The sequence below is a fragment of the Lonchura striata genome, chromosome 22 (genome assembly GCF_050655825.1).
Source record: "Lonchura striata isolate lonStrDom1 chromosome 22, ASM5065582v1, whole genome shotgun sequence".
Lineage (NCBI taxonomy): Eukaryota > Metazoa > Chordata > Aves > Passeriformes > Estrildidae > Lonchura > Lonchura striata.
The window spans coordinates 2,474,434-2,489,229 of record NC_140724.1 but is presented as its reverse complement, the minus strand read 5'-3'; positions in this window follow the sequence as shown (position 1 = coordinate 2,489,229).

Here is a 14,796-nt window from a genome sequence, read left to right as displayed (position 1 = left end):
GAATCCATTGAGGAGGTTTTTTTATTGGGAATTCAGGGTTCTGCTCAGCCATTTCCCTCAGCCAGGAGTGAATTCCCAGTTTTATTGGGAATTCAGGGTTCTGCTCAGTCATTTCCTTGAGCGAGGAGTGCATTCCCAGGGTGTTTTTGGGAATTTAGGGTTCTCCTCAGTCATTTCCCCAAGCAAAGAGTCAGTTCCCAGTTTTATTGGGAATTCAGGGCTGTTCTCAGCCATTTCCTCAGCAAGGAGTGAATTCCTAGGGTTTTATTGGGAATTCAGGGGTCTGCTCAATCATTTCCTTCAGCCAGGAGTGAATTCCCAGTTTTATTGGGAATTCAGGGCTCTTCTCAGCCATTTCCTCAGCAAGGAGTGAATTCCCAGAGTTTTATTGGGAATTCAGGTTTTGATCAGTCATTTCTCCAAGCAAGGAGTGATTTCCCAGGGTTTTATTGGGAATTCAGGGATTTCCAGTGAAGTTTTTGATGGTTCCACACCTTTCCCTACAAAAGGAAAACCCCACTCAAGCACTCCTAAAATACTTTTATTTTTTTATTACTCTTGCAGCTGGAATTTCCTGACAAAGCATCCCTGAAATGGCCAATTCCCCTCGGATCCCACGGAGCACTCCCAGCAGTCAGGGTGGAACCATCCAGAACAAACCCAGCAGCTCCTGGATGTGCAATAAAACTCAGCCCAGGAAGTCTCTCCTGCGGGCACAGAGTGGCAGGGCTGGTAATTTTATGAATTGTATCATTAATAAAATATATTTTATTCTATTTGATGCTGGCTTTGGAAGGTTCCTGTATGATTATTACATTTTTAAGCATTGGAATTTTTTTTTTTTTCTAAAGGCTTTACCGGAGGCTAAATTGAGATCTAATACAAAATTCAAAGAGGTTCTGCTGAAATGCCATTAAAATTTTAACTTTATGTTCTTTCAGGGCTTTAAAAGTTATAGAGGCAAAGCAGCACAAGGCAAGAGGAATTTAACTACCAGATTTCTGCATTCTGTAATTTTGCCCTGATTTTTAAAAGTGTTAGGTTTTCTTTTATAGTTCTTTTGAAAGTTTTAAAGTTCTTTAAATTTTTTTATGCCTTCTGACATCTACATATTTCTACTGGAGTTCTCAGGCACTGTTGATGTAAATAATGATTGTTTTGCATTCTTCTTTGTGGGAGGAGAGAATTGATGGGCTGTTGGTTTGACCAGTGTGGTTGGAAAGGTGGCAACTCCATCCTCCAATCCATGGTCACTTTTAGAATTCTGTATATTGTGAGGTGAGAAATAAAATTGGTTCTTTTTTGAACTTACCAAACTTCTGTGTGCTCATTTCGTGTCCAATAGTGACATGTAACGGGCAGAGTGTCCAAAAAAGAGACAGGTTTTCTGCTTTCTGAGAAGGATTTGGTGGAAGAAACTGCTGAGAAACGAGTCCTTGGCCATGCCTGGCTGCAAATGGCACATCAATGTCTCCGGGCGTTTAGAGGCTGCGGGATGGGTTTATTTACAATCCTGAGGTGGCAAAGCCTGGGGAGAGAATCCTTTGCAGGCTGTTGGGCAGCAGCATTCCCGTTTCACGCCTGTGCCCGCCGCAGCTGGAATTGTGGCTGCAGAGCTCCCGTGGCACTGCTGCTCGGAGCAGGAAAAAGGAGAAATGTCACAGGCTGATGCTGTTGAGCCAGGGACTGTGAAACGACTCGCATGGTTTTAGAAGGTATTAATTTTAGAGTGTTTATGCAAAAGCACTTCTCTCTTTTACAGAGAACATTGTGAACATTAATTCTATTGTAAATGCAGGTGAGCCCGGGGGGAAGAAATGCTGATGTCTGACTCCAGAAGGCTGAATGATTTCTTTATTATAACTATACTATAATACATTAATCTACTGTTTAAAGGAGATACTAAAACTACAAGCCTACTTTTTTTAACTCCGATATGTAACCAATTCACAACTTGTGACCCTCTCTGAGAGTCCAGCCCCAGGTGGGTTGGATTGGATTGGGTTGGATTGGATTGGATTGGATTGGGTTGGGTTGGGTTGGATTGGATTGGACTGGATTGGATTGGATTGGATTGGATTGGATTGGATTGGATTGGATTGGATTGGATTGGATTGGATTGGATTGAGTTGGACTGGATTGGATTGGATTGGATTGGATTGGATTGGATTGGATTGGATTGGATTGGATTGGATTGGATTGGATTGGATTGGATTGGGTTGGGTTGGGTTGGATTGGATTGGGTTGGATTGGATTGGATTGGATTGGATTGGATTGGATTGGATTGGATTGGATTGGATTGGATTGGCCACCAGGCTCAAACAATCCTCACCAGAATCCAACCAAGCACTCACCCCAGGGAAACAATTCTCCACACACATTCCACATGGGAAAAACAAGGAGCAGAAACAGAAATTGTTTTCTCTTTCATTCTTGGGCGCTCCTCTATTAAAAAATCCTGAGAGAGAAGAACATGCCTGCCACATAATTCCATTGGTCTTAAAGTAAAAGCATTTCACCTGATTGGTGCACTGGACTTAGGTCAGTGTGGTAGAACATATCTATAAACAATGTGAATGAAAGCAAGATAATAGATTGTCTGCATCTCTTTTTCTCTCTGACTGAACTGAGAATATCCACAACAGGCTCCCCTGCCTCCCTGCAGTGCCTGAACCGGCTTTTCATTTCAGCCAGAGCCACTGGAAGATTCATGGAGGAGCTTTTTCTGCTGCCTCACGGAAGATTCACGGAGGAGCATTTTCTGCTGCCTCACGGAGCTTGGTGGTGGCAGGGAAACATTCCCAGGCTCTGGGTGAAGTCTCTCTGCTTTTAGCTCTTATTTCTGCCCAAAAAAAGCACTTTACAGTGCCCTGGTGATGCTGTGCTGCTGGCTTGGGTTGTTTTGGGTTGTTTTGGGTTGTTTTGGGAGGTGTTTATTCATTCCTGGTGTTTTGAGGGGGGGAGAATCAGCACATCCAGGGAATCCCAGAGCAGTGAGAGCAGTGGGGAGGGCAGGAGGCAGAGTGGGAATTCTGGCACACAGGTAAATAGGGGTGTGCATCCGTGCCCACACATTCCTGAATCCAGGGCTTTTCTGGCTCCTTTCTGGAGCTCAAACAGAATTTCTCTCTCTCCTGCTCACTCTTCATGATTTTGTCCTACTTGTTCATAGAACTGTTTCTTAAAAATCTCCGTGCCTTTGTTTTGACAGGGTCGAACATTCCCCAAGGGGGTTTCAGGCATTCATGTGGAAAAGGGAAAAAGAAAATGTTCCTTGCTGCAGCAGGAATGACCCAAAATTCCTGTGAGCACTGCAGATCCTTGGGGTACCTGGCCTGGTGTTGGCAACTTCAATTGAATTATTGCCTGAGATAATGGGCTAATTCTCGGAGTAATTTTTAATTCTTTTGTTCTCATAAGAGCAAAATGGAACAATCAGAAATCAAATCTTCTTGGAGAAAGGGAGTGGGAGGGGAGGGCACTGGGAAATGGGCAGGGGGAGCTGCTCTGGCCCCTTTGGGTTTATTCCTTTTGCAGACTCACATCTGCGCTCCATGGAAAATTAAAACACAAACCACATTTTTCTGGCACAAAATGCGCTGGTGCTGAAGGCAGCGTTGGGTGAGCAAAGCCCTGAGTGCTGAGGCATCAAACAGAAGATTTTGCAATATATATAGATATATATATATGTTACATCATGCATCCAATATAGACACAGATCCTAAAACTGAAATTCCCGAAGCTCTGAACTCGTCATTTCCTGTCCCTCTCCTCAGTGACATTCTAGTGCTGTCCTCTGTCCTGCCCTTCAGCTGGAGCTGAATGGACTCTGGAATCCTGAAGGCTGAATCGTCCTTCCAGGCCTGGGCTTCTCCTGTTCCTCAGATGCTCTGAGCTGGACAGAGCTCAGCAGGTCAGAGGAAGAATGTTATGGCTAAGGGAAAATGAACAGCCTTGAGAAGCAAAACCGACACACCTGTGATAGTAAAAGGGTTTTTAAATCATGGGGATTTAGGGTTAAAGGGAAAATTAAGCTTAGTAGGCTCTGAAAATAAAAATAAATACCCTAAGTAGATGAAGACCTTCTGTGGGAGTCCAGGGCTTCCCTCTGGCTGCCCTGGGACCCTGGCAGGGCTCAGGAACCCCCCTGGACAGAGCCCCAGAGACACTGGCTGTGATCTCTGTCCATGGAAAAGAGTTTTCAATCTTACAGGATCAATTACCAGCTCTGAGTGTTTGATATCAGTAATAAATAAGTGTGGCACGGGTGCAAAAGTAAAATTTTAGGATTCTAGATGAGGGATCCAAAGGGGACAAGCTGGAGGAAATTGGGTGTGCCTTGTCCTTTTTCTCCTTCTTCATGCCCTCCATGTCTCACTGTGGTGTTGGCATTTTTCTGTTGGTTCAGGCTGGGGACACACTGTCCAACGTAGGTGACAGATATTGGCACGTTCTTGTAAATGCAGCCCAGGGAGTTTCTGGTATTGAATGTTTGTCACATCCCACTGAGGGCAGAGCCCCACACGCTGCCCTGCAGGACAGAGCTGGGCAGGGCAGCAGAACATGTGAGAGATCAACAGAATAAACAACCTGGAAACCAGCACAGACCAATTCTGGCTTCTGCTTTGGCAGCGGGGCTGACAGACAGAGACTTTCTACAATCTCAGAATCATCAATAGCTCAGATTCTGACACCCTTGCACCTTGCTAGAACTGCACCTGTGTAGCCAGTACATGATAAATTATATAATTGTTAGATGTGATGATTGTTTAGTAATTAAATATAATTACTGTTTAATCGTAAGAATAATAATGAGAAACTGTGGTCAGGGGCCTGAGAAATATGACGAGAAACTCCTGGTTGAATAAGGTCAATGTATACAATAGAACAATGTAAGTTTAATAATTAATATGTATGTTACATAATGATAGAATATAAAATACGTTCAGCTCGAAAGCCGTGTGGGAGTCAGATTTGGGTCTGGACCCGATTCGCAGAGCTCTCAATAAATAAAGCACCTGCAGATAATGATATTCTGTGATTCTGTGTGCTCCTGAACGCTGACACTTCGGCTGCAGTGCTGGGAGGAAAAGACTTTCTACGATCTCGGGGTCACCTTGCCCACAGAACCCCGAGGCCCTGCCTTTCCCTGCCCCTCACTCCTGAATTTTGTGTTTTGGGCACTTCTCCCTGGCAGGTATCCCTGGAAATCCCAGCTCCAGGTGCAGGATCCGACTGCAGCCACGGGAGCAGATGGTGGGAGCTGCTGAGGTCCCCTGGGAATTTTGGGAAGAGGAGAAATTACTTTGAATTGCATCCTGTCAAATTGTGAAAAATGCATATTTTATGATTGGCTCTTCGCAAATATTAAATTGGATACTGTACGTGTGATGGAGGGTTATTTTGTAATACTGTATTAATCCTTTTTAAGCGGTGTGTTAAATATAGTTTTAGGTTACAACATAATGTTAAAATAGAAACTCTGTGATGTAAGATATTTTTTACTAGCTCAAGAAAGGGATGAGATAATCAAGAAACTCTTTGCACAGAGATAACAGCGACAGGGCACCTAAAGAGTCACAGCTCCTTATCAGAACAGACAAACATCCTTCCACCTCCTCTCTGTCTTTGTGGAACCACCAGGATTCAGGGGAAGAAGTTGACAAAAACAAGAAAAAATCTCAATTTGCAAAGAATTTATGCACCATGTGTGAGATATATGAATATGCAACAGGCTGATGATTTTAAGGTTATTCATTTATTCACAAGGCGTGGTTTTGGCAGCTCAGTGCCCAAAACCATCCGGACATCCGAAATTCTTTGCTTTTTATTGTCTCGCAGTGTCCTAATCCTCATTGTCCAAATTCTTATTATTCTAATTTTATTACTATTTTTAATAACTCTTTTATTATTAATAAACTTTTAAGATTTAACAAACAAGTGGTTGGTGTTTCTCACGCTAATTATCCTGTGGGAATTGCGTTTATCTGCCAGAGGAAGCCGCGTGTTTTGTCAAATCTCCCAAGCTGAAGGTGACTTGTTTTGTTTTGGAGCACGAACAGAATTCTCTCCTTCCCATAGCAACTCGAGCTTGGCAGCAGAAGTGTCGGGAGCTTGGGGAGATGTTCAGCTTTGGCTGAAGGTTTTTGACCAAAAAAAAGCATGGTCGAAATGTAGAGGTTTCTTTATTTGTGTTAAGTAAAATTAGATATTACTCAGGGACAGCCTGAGAGAAAATTAGGAAATATTCTTTGTTGCATTTGCTGTGAAAATTAGGAAATATTCTTTGTTGTATTGGCTGTGAAAATTAGGAAATATTCTTTGTTGTATTGCCTGTGCAATGCAGATTTAGGGGTGAGGGCAAAAGAAACCAAAGGAAATGGGTGGAAACAACAAAGGATGTGTGAGCCAGGGACGTTCACACCTTTCTGCGCTGCAGCTGCGGAAAAGGAAATCCTTCCCAGGCACGAGCCAATCCCTGCGAACTCCGCTGCCCTGTCTTGCAATATCACACATATTTTGAGATGATTTGGAAGCAAAGTGTCTGGAAAATACAAGGGTTGCGAGTTCATCTTAAGGGGATTTTTCATTCTCTCTCCTACGTGATCACTTGGGAGATAATGCTGATACTGACAGGAGCTGGGATGCCAAAACGAACCAACTGGGCTGGTGAATTTGGGATTTGGAGGCAAATATTGTAGGGAAATACTCCTGTGGAAGGAGAACAAACCCACAGCACCTCAGCAAACCCCACAGCACCTCAATTCCCTCAGCTAAAACAAACGCACAGCACCTCAATTCCCTCAAAAAAAAAAAAAAAAAAAAAAAAGGAAAAAAACCCTACAGCACCCCAGTTTCTCAATGCAAAATAAACTCACAGCACCTCAATTCTTCAGTTTGAAAAAAAAAAAAAACCAAATCATCTCAAATTCCTCAGCTAAAACAAACCGACAGCATCTCAATTCTTCAGTTTAAAAAAAACCCACAAAACCTCAATTCCTCAGTTTAAAACAAACCCACAGCACCTCAATTCCCTAATAAAAAACCTCACAGCACCCCAGTTCCTCAGTTTAAAATAAACCCACAGTACCTCAATTCTTCAGTGTAAAACAGACCCACAGCACCTCAATTCCCTAATAAAAAACCTCACAGCACCTCAATTCTTCGGTTTAAAACAAACCTACAGCACCCCAATTCCTGAGTGTAAAACAAACCCACAGCACCTCAATTCCCTAATAAAAAACCTCACAGCATCCCAGTTCCTCAATTTAAAATAAACCCACAGCACCACAATTCCTCAGTGTAAAACAAACCCACAGCACCCCAATTCCTGAGTTTAAAACAAACTTCACAGCACCTCAATTCTTCAGCTAAAACAAACCCACAGCACCCCAATTTCTCAGTGTAAAACAAACCTCACAGCATCCCAAATCCTGTGTATAAAACAAACCCACAGCACCCCAATTTCTCAGTGTAAAACAAACCTCACAGCACCCCAAATCCTGTGTATAAAACAAACCCACAGCACCCCAATTTCTCAGTGTAAAACAAACCTCACAGCACCCCAAATCCTGTGTATAAAACAAACCCACAGCACCCCAATTTCTCTGTTTAAAACAAACCCACAGCACCCCGATTCCTCAGTGTAAAACAAACCCACAGCACCCCAATTTCTCTGTTTAAAACAGACTCACAGTACCCCAATTTCTCAGTGTAAAACAAACCCACAGCACCCCAATTTCTCAGTGTAAAACAAACCCACAGCACCCCAATTCCCGAATGTAAAACAAACCCACAGCACCCCGATTCCTCAGTGTAAAACAAACCCACAGCACCCCAATTCCTTTGCATAAAACAAACCTCACAGCACCCCAATTCCCGAATTTAAAACAAACCTCACAGCACCCCAATTCCCGAATTTAAAACAAACCCACAGCACCCCAATTCCCGAATGTAAAACAAACCCACAGCACCCCGATTCCTCAGTGTAAAACAAACCCACAGCACCCCGATTCCTCAGTGTAATGCAGACCCACACCCCCAGTTTCTCAGTGCAAAACAAAATCCGAGCCCCCGGTTCCCTGGGGACCCCGGCTCCGGGGCACGGAGCCCTCGGGCCCCCTCCGTGTCCCTGCTCTCCATCAATAGATGGAGCTGGAAGCACACGAATCCCTGGGAGAGGTTCCTCAGGAGCTCCTGCTGCCCCGGGATGAGAGGGGAGCACATCTAACACAGCTGGCACCTCTTAAACGGACCTGGGATTGTTATCCCGTCAAAATACACATGGATGAGGAAGATAAGGATTTTTTTAAGGGTTTTTAAGGACTAATACATTAAATTCTGATGAATTTCCATCATATACCTGCTACAGTGCTTGAGTTTATTTGGAGTAATGTTTTTATCCGCTGCCAACTCCCTTTGGTGACTTTTCTTTCATGTTTTTGGAGTTTTGTTTGGGGTTTGTTTTTGTTTTTGTTTTTGTTTTTTCGAGATAAAACAATGCATTTTAGAGAAGCTACTGATGACTCTGACATTTGCCCAGAAACTCTTCTTTCTTACAGCTGCAGTTTGAAACTTTATTTGGGGGTCTCAATTCCTCCTTGTAAAATTCCACTTTTCATTACGAATTTTACCACTTTTACAGGTCTGAAACATTGTAAATTCATTTGGAAGGGCTGAATTCTCATAAATGTTGGTGTGAGCAGGGGTGGGAGGGTTGGTGGCTGTGAGGTGCCAGGAGCTGAGGTGGTTTTTGGGGCAGGACAGGAACAGCAGCTCCGGGCTGGCCAGAGCCACAGCAGGGCCTGGTTACCGAGAAATAGAAGGGGTTTTTGGTGAAAAAACACTGAAATGGGAGAAGCCTCGGATCCAGGATGGGATCGAGGCAAGGAAACCTCGCTGTGGTTTTCCCTGGAAATTCCCTCCCACAGCTTCTGTTCCATGGGAGATCATTAAACAAAACTGGGAGAGGATGGAGCCTTCCCTGGGGAGGCAGAGCTGGGTTTGGGGGAGGCAGAGCTGGGTTTGGGATGGGGGGGCAGAGCTGGGTTTGTTTGGGATGGGGAGGCAGAGCTGGGTTTGTTTGGGATGGGGAGGCAGAGCTGGGTTTGTTTGGGATGGGGAGGCAGAGTTGGGTTTGGGATGGGGAGGCAGAGCTGGGTTTGGGAAAGGGAAGAAGAGCTGGGTTTGGGGGAAGTAGAGCTGGATTTGGGATGGGGAGGCACAGCTGGGTTTGTTTGGGAAGGGGAATTAGAGCTGGATTTGGGATGGGGAGGCAGAGCTGGGTTTGGGATGCGGAGGCAGAGCTGGATTTTTTGGGATGGGGAGGCAGAGCTGGGTTTGGGAAAGGGAAGAAGAGCTGGGTTTGGGGGAAGCAGAGCTGGGTTTGGGATGGGAATTAGAGCTGGGTTTGGGAAGGGGAGGCAGAGCTGGGTTTGTTTTGGGAAGAGGAAGCAGAGCTGGGTTTGGGATGGGGAGGCAGAGCTGGGTTTGCGAAAGCAAACACCCAGGCAAGCCCTCAGGAGCCATCATCTCCCAGGAGTAAGTTGATATTAAAGTTGGTGTTTCTCCTGTAACAAATTGCAGCAGAGTGAAACTTTCCTCAGTGCGGCAGCGGCAGCAGCTCCTCCTTTTCTCGGTGTGACCCCAGGGAGAGGAAAGATCCGAGTGTGGTTTTCATCCTCTGCCCCCACAGGAACCCAGCGGGGTTTGTTTAATAACATCCCCTTTGTTCTGGCAGGTAATCATGGGCTGGCCCAGATAGCATCACAAATCGGCTGCTTTCTGATAAGGGATCTCTATCAGGGCTTCGGCAGCACGGCCATCTCCAGGATGTGGCTTTAATTAAAATGACAATATGGGACAGCGGGGGTGAGATTCCCCGGCTGGCATCTCGGCAGGATCAGCCTGGAGAGGGACAGGGTAATAAATGGCTTTTATCTGCTAGAGGGAGAAGGCAGAGAAGTTTTGCCAAGACATTAATCAGCTGTTGCTGGATGGAACTTGGTTTGGAAGTTGTACGGGAAGGGAAGGTGTGTGGAACCCCTGGATTCTGCTGGTGGAGCCCAAAAACCCTAAAACCTGGAGCTGAAACGAAATGGGAGGCCAGAACTGAGCTGGCACGGTTTGCACCGCTGCTTTTGGCCGTCGGTGATGGGCACGCCAGGCTCTGTGATGGAGAACACAGGATTTAGGAGCACTCATCCTCCATGTCTGCAGGATTTTGGAGCACGCATCCCCCGTGTCTGCAGGATTTTGGAGCACGCATCCTCCGTGTCTGCCAGATTTTGGAGCACGCATCCTCCGTGTCTGCAGGATTTTGGAGCACGCATCCTCCCTGTCTTGCAGGATTTTGGAGCACGCATCCCCCGTGTCTGCAGGATTTTGGAGCACGCATCCTCCGTGTCTGCTGGATTTTGGAGCACGCATCCTCCGTGTCTGCAGGATTTTGGAGCACTCATCCTCCATGTCTGCAGGATTTTGGAGCACGCATCCTCCGTGTCTGCTGGATTTTGGAGCACGCATCCTCCGTGTCTGCAGGATTTTGGAGCACTCATCCTCCATGTCTGCAGGATTTTGGAGCACGCATCCTCCATGTCTGCAGGATTTTGGAGCACGCATCCTCCGTGTCTGCAGGATTTTGGAGCACACATCCCCCGTGTCCGGGCCGGGCTGGCTCAGGGCTGGCCGCCGCTCCCTGCAGGAGCTGGGGCTGGATGCAGCATTCCCAGGGCTGCTTTGGGAAACAAACTGGGCCATTCCTGACTCACCGATGGGCAGATCGCTGACTGGGGATGAGGAAAGGCTGGACTGGAGAAAACAGCAGGAGACGAGGGATGTGCTGGGCACTGCCCATTGAGGCAGCTGGGGCCAGCCCTGCGGTGCTGGGGCTCAGGAGGGGTCCCTGACCTCCTCCCTGCCCCAAATCTCCTTTGGCACGTTTGGGTTCCCACCTGGGAATGCACAAACCCAGGGGAAGGCTGCTCATCTCGCTGCTGCCGGGGAAACCAGGGTGGGGAGGGCGAGCCCGGCCTTATCAGCAGCACGGGGGAGGCTGCTTATCAAAAATTCCAGCTCCCATCCTCTCCCCACCCCCAGAGCTCTGCCCTCCCTGCTCCTGCTCCCCAAATTCCCGCTGAGCAGAGCCCGCTGTGCCTCCTTTGCTGTTGGGGAGCAGCGAGGTGGGGAGGAGGATGGTGGTGGGCTCAAAACCAGACTGGGCACTGGATGAGGAGGTGTGAGGTCACAGGCTGGGCTCGATGATCCCAAAGATCCGTTCCAGCCTCCTTCACCCCGGGATTCTGTGGGATTCCCTGAGTTTCCTCCCCAGGATTCCCTCTGGGATGGGGCTGTGCAGCTCTCCAAGGAGGGAGGTGTGGGAACTCACAATGTCCCTCAGACATTTTTGGATGTTCCAGGCCCAGGTCAGAAGCATTTGAGGCCCTGGCAGGCAGCTGCAAACAGCTGTGATTTTGGGTTTGAGCCATGGAACGATTTACCAACCTTGCAGGAAGAACAAGAAGTCACAAATTTTAGATATTAGAGTAGAAGTGGTCACAAAGTAGAGGGAAGAATTTTTGAGTGCTGTACAGGGGGTTTTGGTTTTGTACATGGGGGTCAGAGGGTTTAAGATGGATTTGGGATTTGGGCCTGCCCTGTCCTCCCTCTTTCTCCTTCCTCACCTCCATGTTCTTGGTGATGTTGGCACTCACAGATTGGTTTAGAGTAGAAAAACACCATTTAATATAGGGAATAGGCATTGGGGAAAACTGTGAACATGTAACACGTAATGTACCATATAAAAGATAGAAAATCACCATTTAATATAGGTAATAGGCATTGGGGAAAACTGTGAACATGTAACATGTAATGTACCATATAAAAGATAGAAAATCACCATTTAATATGGGTAATAGGAATCGGGAAAAACTGTAACCATGTAACATGTAATGTACCATGTAAAAGAGAGCAGCAGCCCTGGGTGGGGAGAGGAGGAGGAGGAGGAAAAGAGGAAGAAGAGGAAGAAGGAGAAGGAGAAGGAGAAGGAGAAGGAGAAGGAGAAGGAGAAGGAGAAGGAGAAGGAGGAGAAGAAGAAAGAAGAAGAAGAAGAAGAAGAAGAAGAAGAAGAAGAAGAAGAAGAAGAGGAGAAGGAGTCAGAGAGGATGTCAGGGTGTGTGTGTGCCTCTGCCTGAGCTGGGAGCAAACCACAGAGCTCGAGAAGAAAATCTTTTAGATAACTTGCAATAAACTGCCTTGAGACCAACAACAGAGACTGCTGAGCCTTTCTTTGGGAGCTCGGGTTGGAGGAGAGACTTTTCCAGCACAGGGAGCCACCCCTGACCCAGGGTGAGCTCCGGCAGGCAGGGAGCTCCAGGTGAGGCTCAGGAATCGTTTCCCACTTTTTGGGGGGCCCTTTCCAGCCTTTGAAGGTGCGGGGGAAACGCTTCAAAGCAGGAGCTGCCCCCCAGCCAGTGCCCAAACTTTTCCAGCACTAAGCATCTTCTAAATTGGGATTTTGTTCTGTAACCTCCACAACGCAATCACTGCAAATATCCCAAAGAACAGGAGATGACAAGGGATGAAAAGGCTCCAGGAATCAGCTGACTTCAGGGAAAATAATTACTTTTACTCAGCAAAGCTGAAGTTAATATTTTTGAAGCACCGAGTTGCCCGATAGAAACCTCCTCAGAGAAGTTTTTTTCCTGATTAATCTTGGCATTTTTCTTGCTTTGTTGTGTTCTTTTGCATGTATTTTGTATCTTTTAAAAGCTAAATGTAATGCTTTGTGTCCTGTCATGACTGGCTCTGAAATGAGAGGTTAAAGGAAATTTCTGTGTGCCTGAGAATTGATGGGATCAGGAAAAGCCTGGTGTGATCTCTGCCTTGCTGACATAACGGAGCACGCAGTGATGGGATTGGCTTTAATTTCTTTGTTTCCCATCAAGGTCGTGTCACTTGCAGTGCAGATTTCCCTGACGCCACGCTGGGAGAATTGGGTTTGTGTCCTACCCTGCAAAACCCCCAGATTTATTAAAATGGGGGTGTCTGCCAGCATGGGAAATACAAACTTCCTACTAAAAAAATATCTGCATTTTGATCTGAAAGCAGCAGTGCCCTGAACTGGAGCCCTGCACATTTCCTGGGACTGGGAGAATTTTATTGCAGATCTCAGCTTGGCTCCAAACCCAGGAGCAATTTCCTGGCAGTCACATTCCCACCTTAAAATATAGTCCCGGTTTAGAAATGTGAGTCTCTTTGTCTTAGCTCATTACAGCCACCCTTTAAATAATCAGTAATTACCAGCCTTTAACCTTCAGTTCTAACCCCAGACAGCAGTTATTTAATATTATTTTACCTTAAGTGTTGAGGAAAGGAAGAAATCTGTATTTCAAAGCAATTTAGTCTTATGGTTTTATCACATGATCTGGGCTTTTAACAGCTTCATAATTATTCCTACCTGGGCTGTCTCCTTCTGCCTCCCTTCCCACAAATCTTCTTTACAGCAGGATCAAGGAATTGTCTCCTTCAGCTTCCTGGGCACAGGGCAGGAAGGGGAATGGAGGCATTAAAGGGGACTCGAGGCAGAAAGGGGGGCCCTGGCTCGAAGCCGAAGGGAAAACTCCCTGGACAACCCTGAAATTCCCAAATGTGTGCACTTCAGTCCATGCTCTGGGGTTTGTTGTGTTACATCTTTCGGAAATTAAATTAAATTTTAAATTAAATTTTAAATAAAATAATAATAAATAAATAATAAAATTATTTAGTAATTATAAAATTATAATTATAAAATAAAATTATAATTAAATTATAAAATAGAAATTTAATTTAAAATGCATCAGTGATGGCCCTGGATGCTTCACCTGGGAATTTTGAGGAATGTTTGGCCTTGAAACCTTCCTGGAGAGGTGGGGTGGGAGCAGAGCAGGAAAATCCTGGCCTTTTGTCCAGGATGAAATCCAATGTCAGTGTCAGAGCCGCCCCTGACCTGCCTGGGAATTGCAATTCCCAAAACACCTCTGGGGCTCTGGTGCCTCCTATAAGGGCGAACTGGGTGTGATGAAATGCATTTAATTCCTCAGATTTTTTGGGATGACAAACACCAGAACCATGGGAGAAAAGGGTCCAAAGTGAGTTTTCCGCAATGTTTGCTTCCTGTGTCAAGGTATATCACACCAAAACATAAAATGTTGAACTTTAAATACCTCAAATCTCTTGTAGGCAAAACTTCCCCTCCTTTACCTGCCAGCAGTTGGAGCTGGGGATGGATTCCACTTGGAAAAGCAGATTTGTTGTTAATCCTTAAGAGACTCTCAAGATTTGATGCAGTTTCTGTGTTTGCAGTAAGTTTTTCTGGTGGAACACCAACACCCAAAGCCAGATCTCATTTATTAAAAATATGGATATTGATCTAGTATCAATATCCAACTGTGAGGGACAAAACCTCTCTAACAGTTTAAAGTTAGAAAGTGTGTGTTTATTGTGTGTGGGATCGCTCCCAAATCCACACTGAGCCTTCCAGGTGATTACAGAGCCCTTTTATCCATCCAAGTGTTGAATACCCAAAATACAAATACATATTCATCATTTTGGTACATCCCATTCCCTGCTTCGTATGCTAATAATTTCAAAAGCCATTCAGCATGTGTGGTTTGTTCTTTGAAATGGGTCGGTGTCCCTTTCATGGGAGGGGTCCCAAAATGACAAAGTAAATTAAGTCTTCCTCGTTCTAACCTTTCTACCTTTTCAATGCAAATATGACAAATGAACTCTTGGTAGAACTCCCATTCCTTGTCTTCA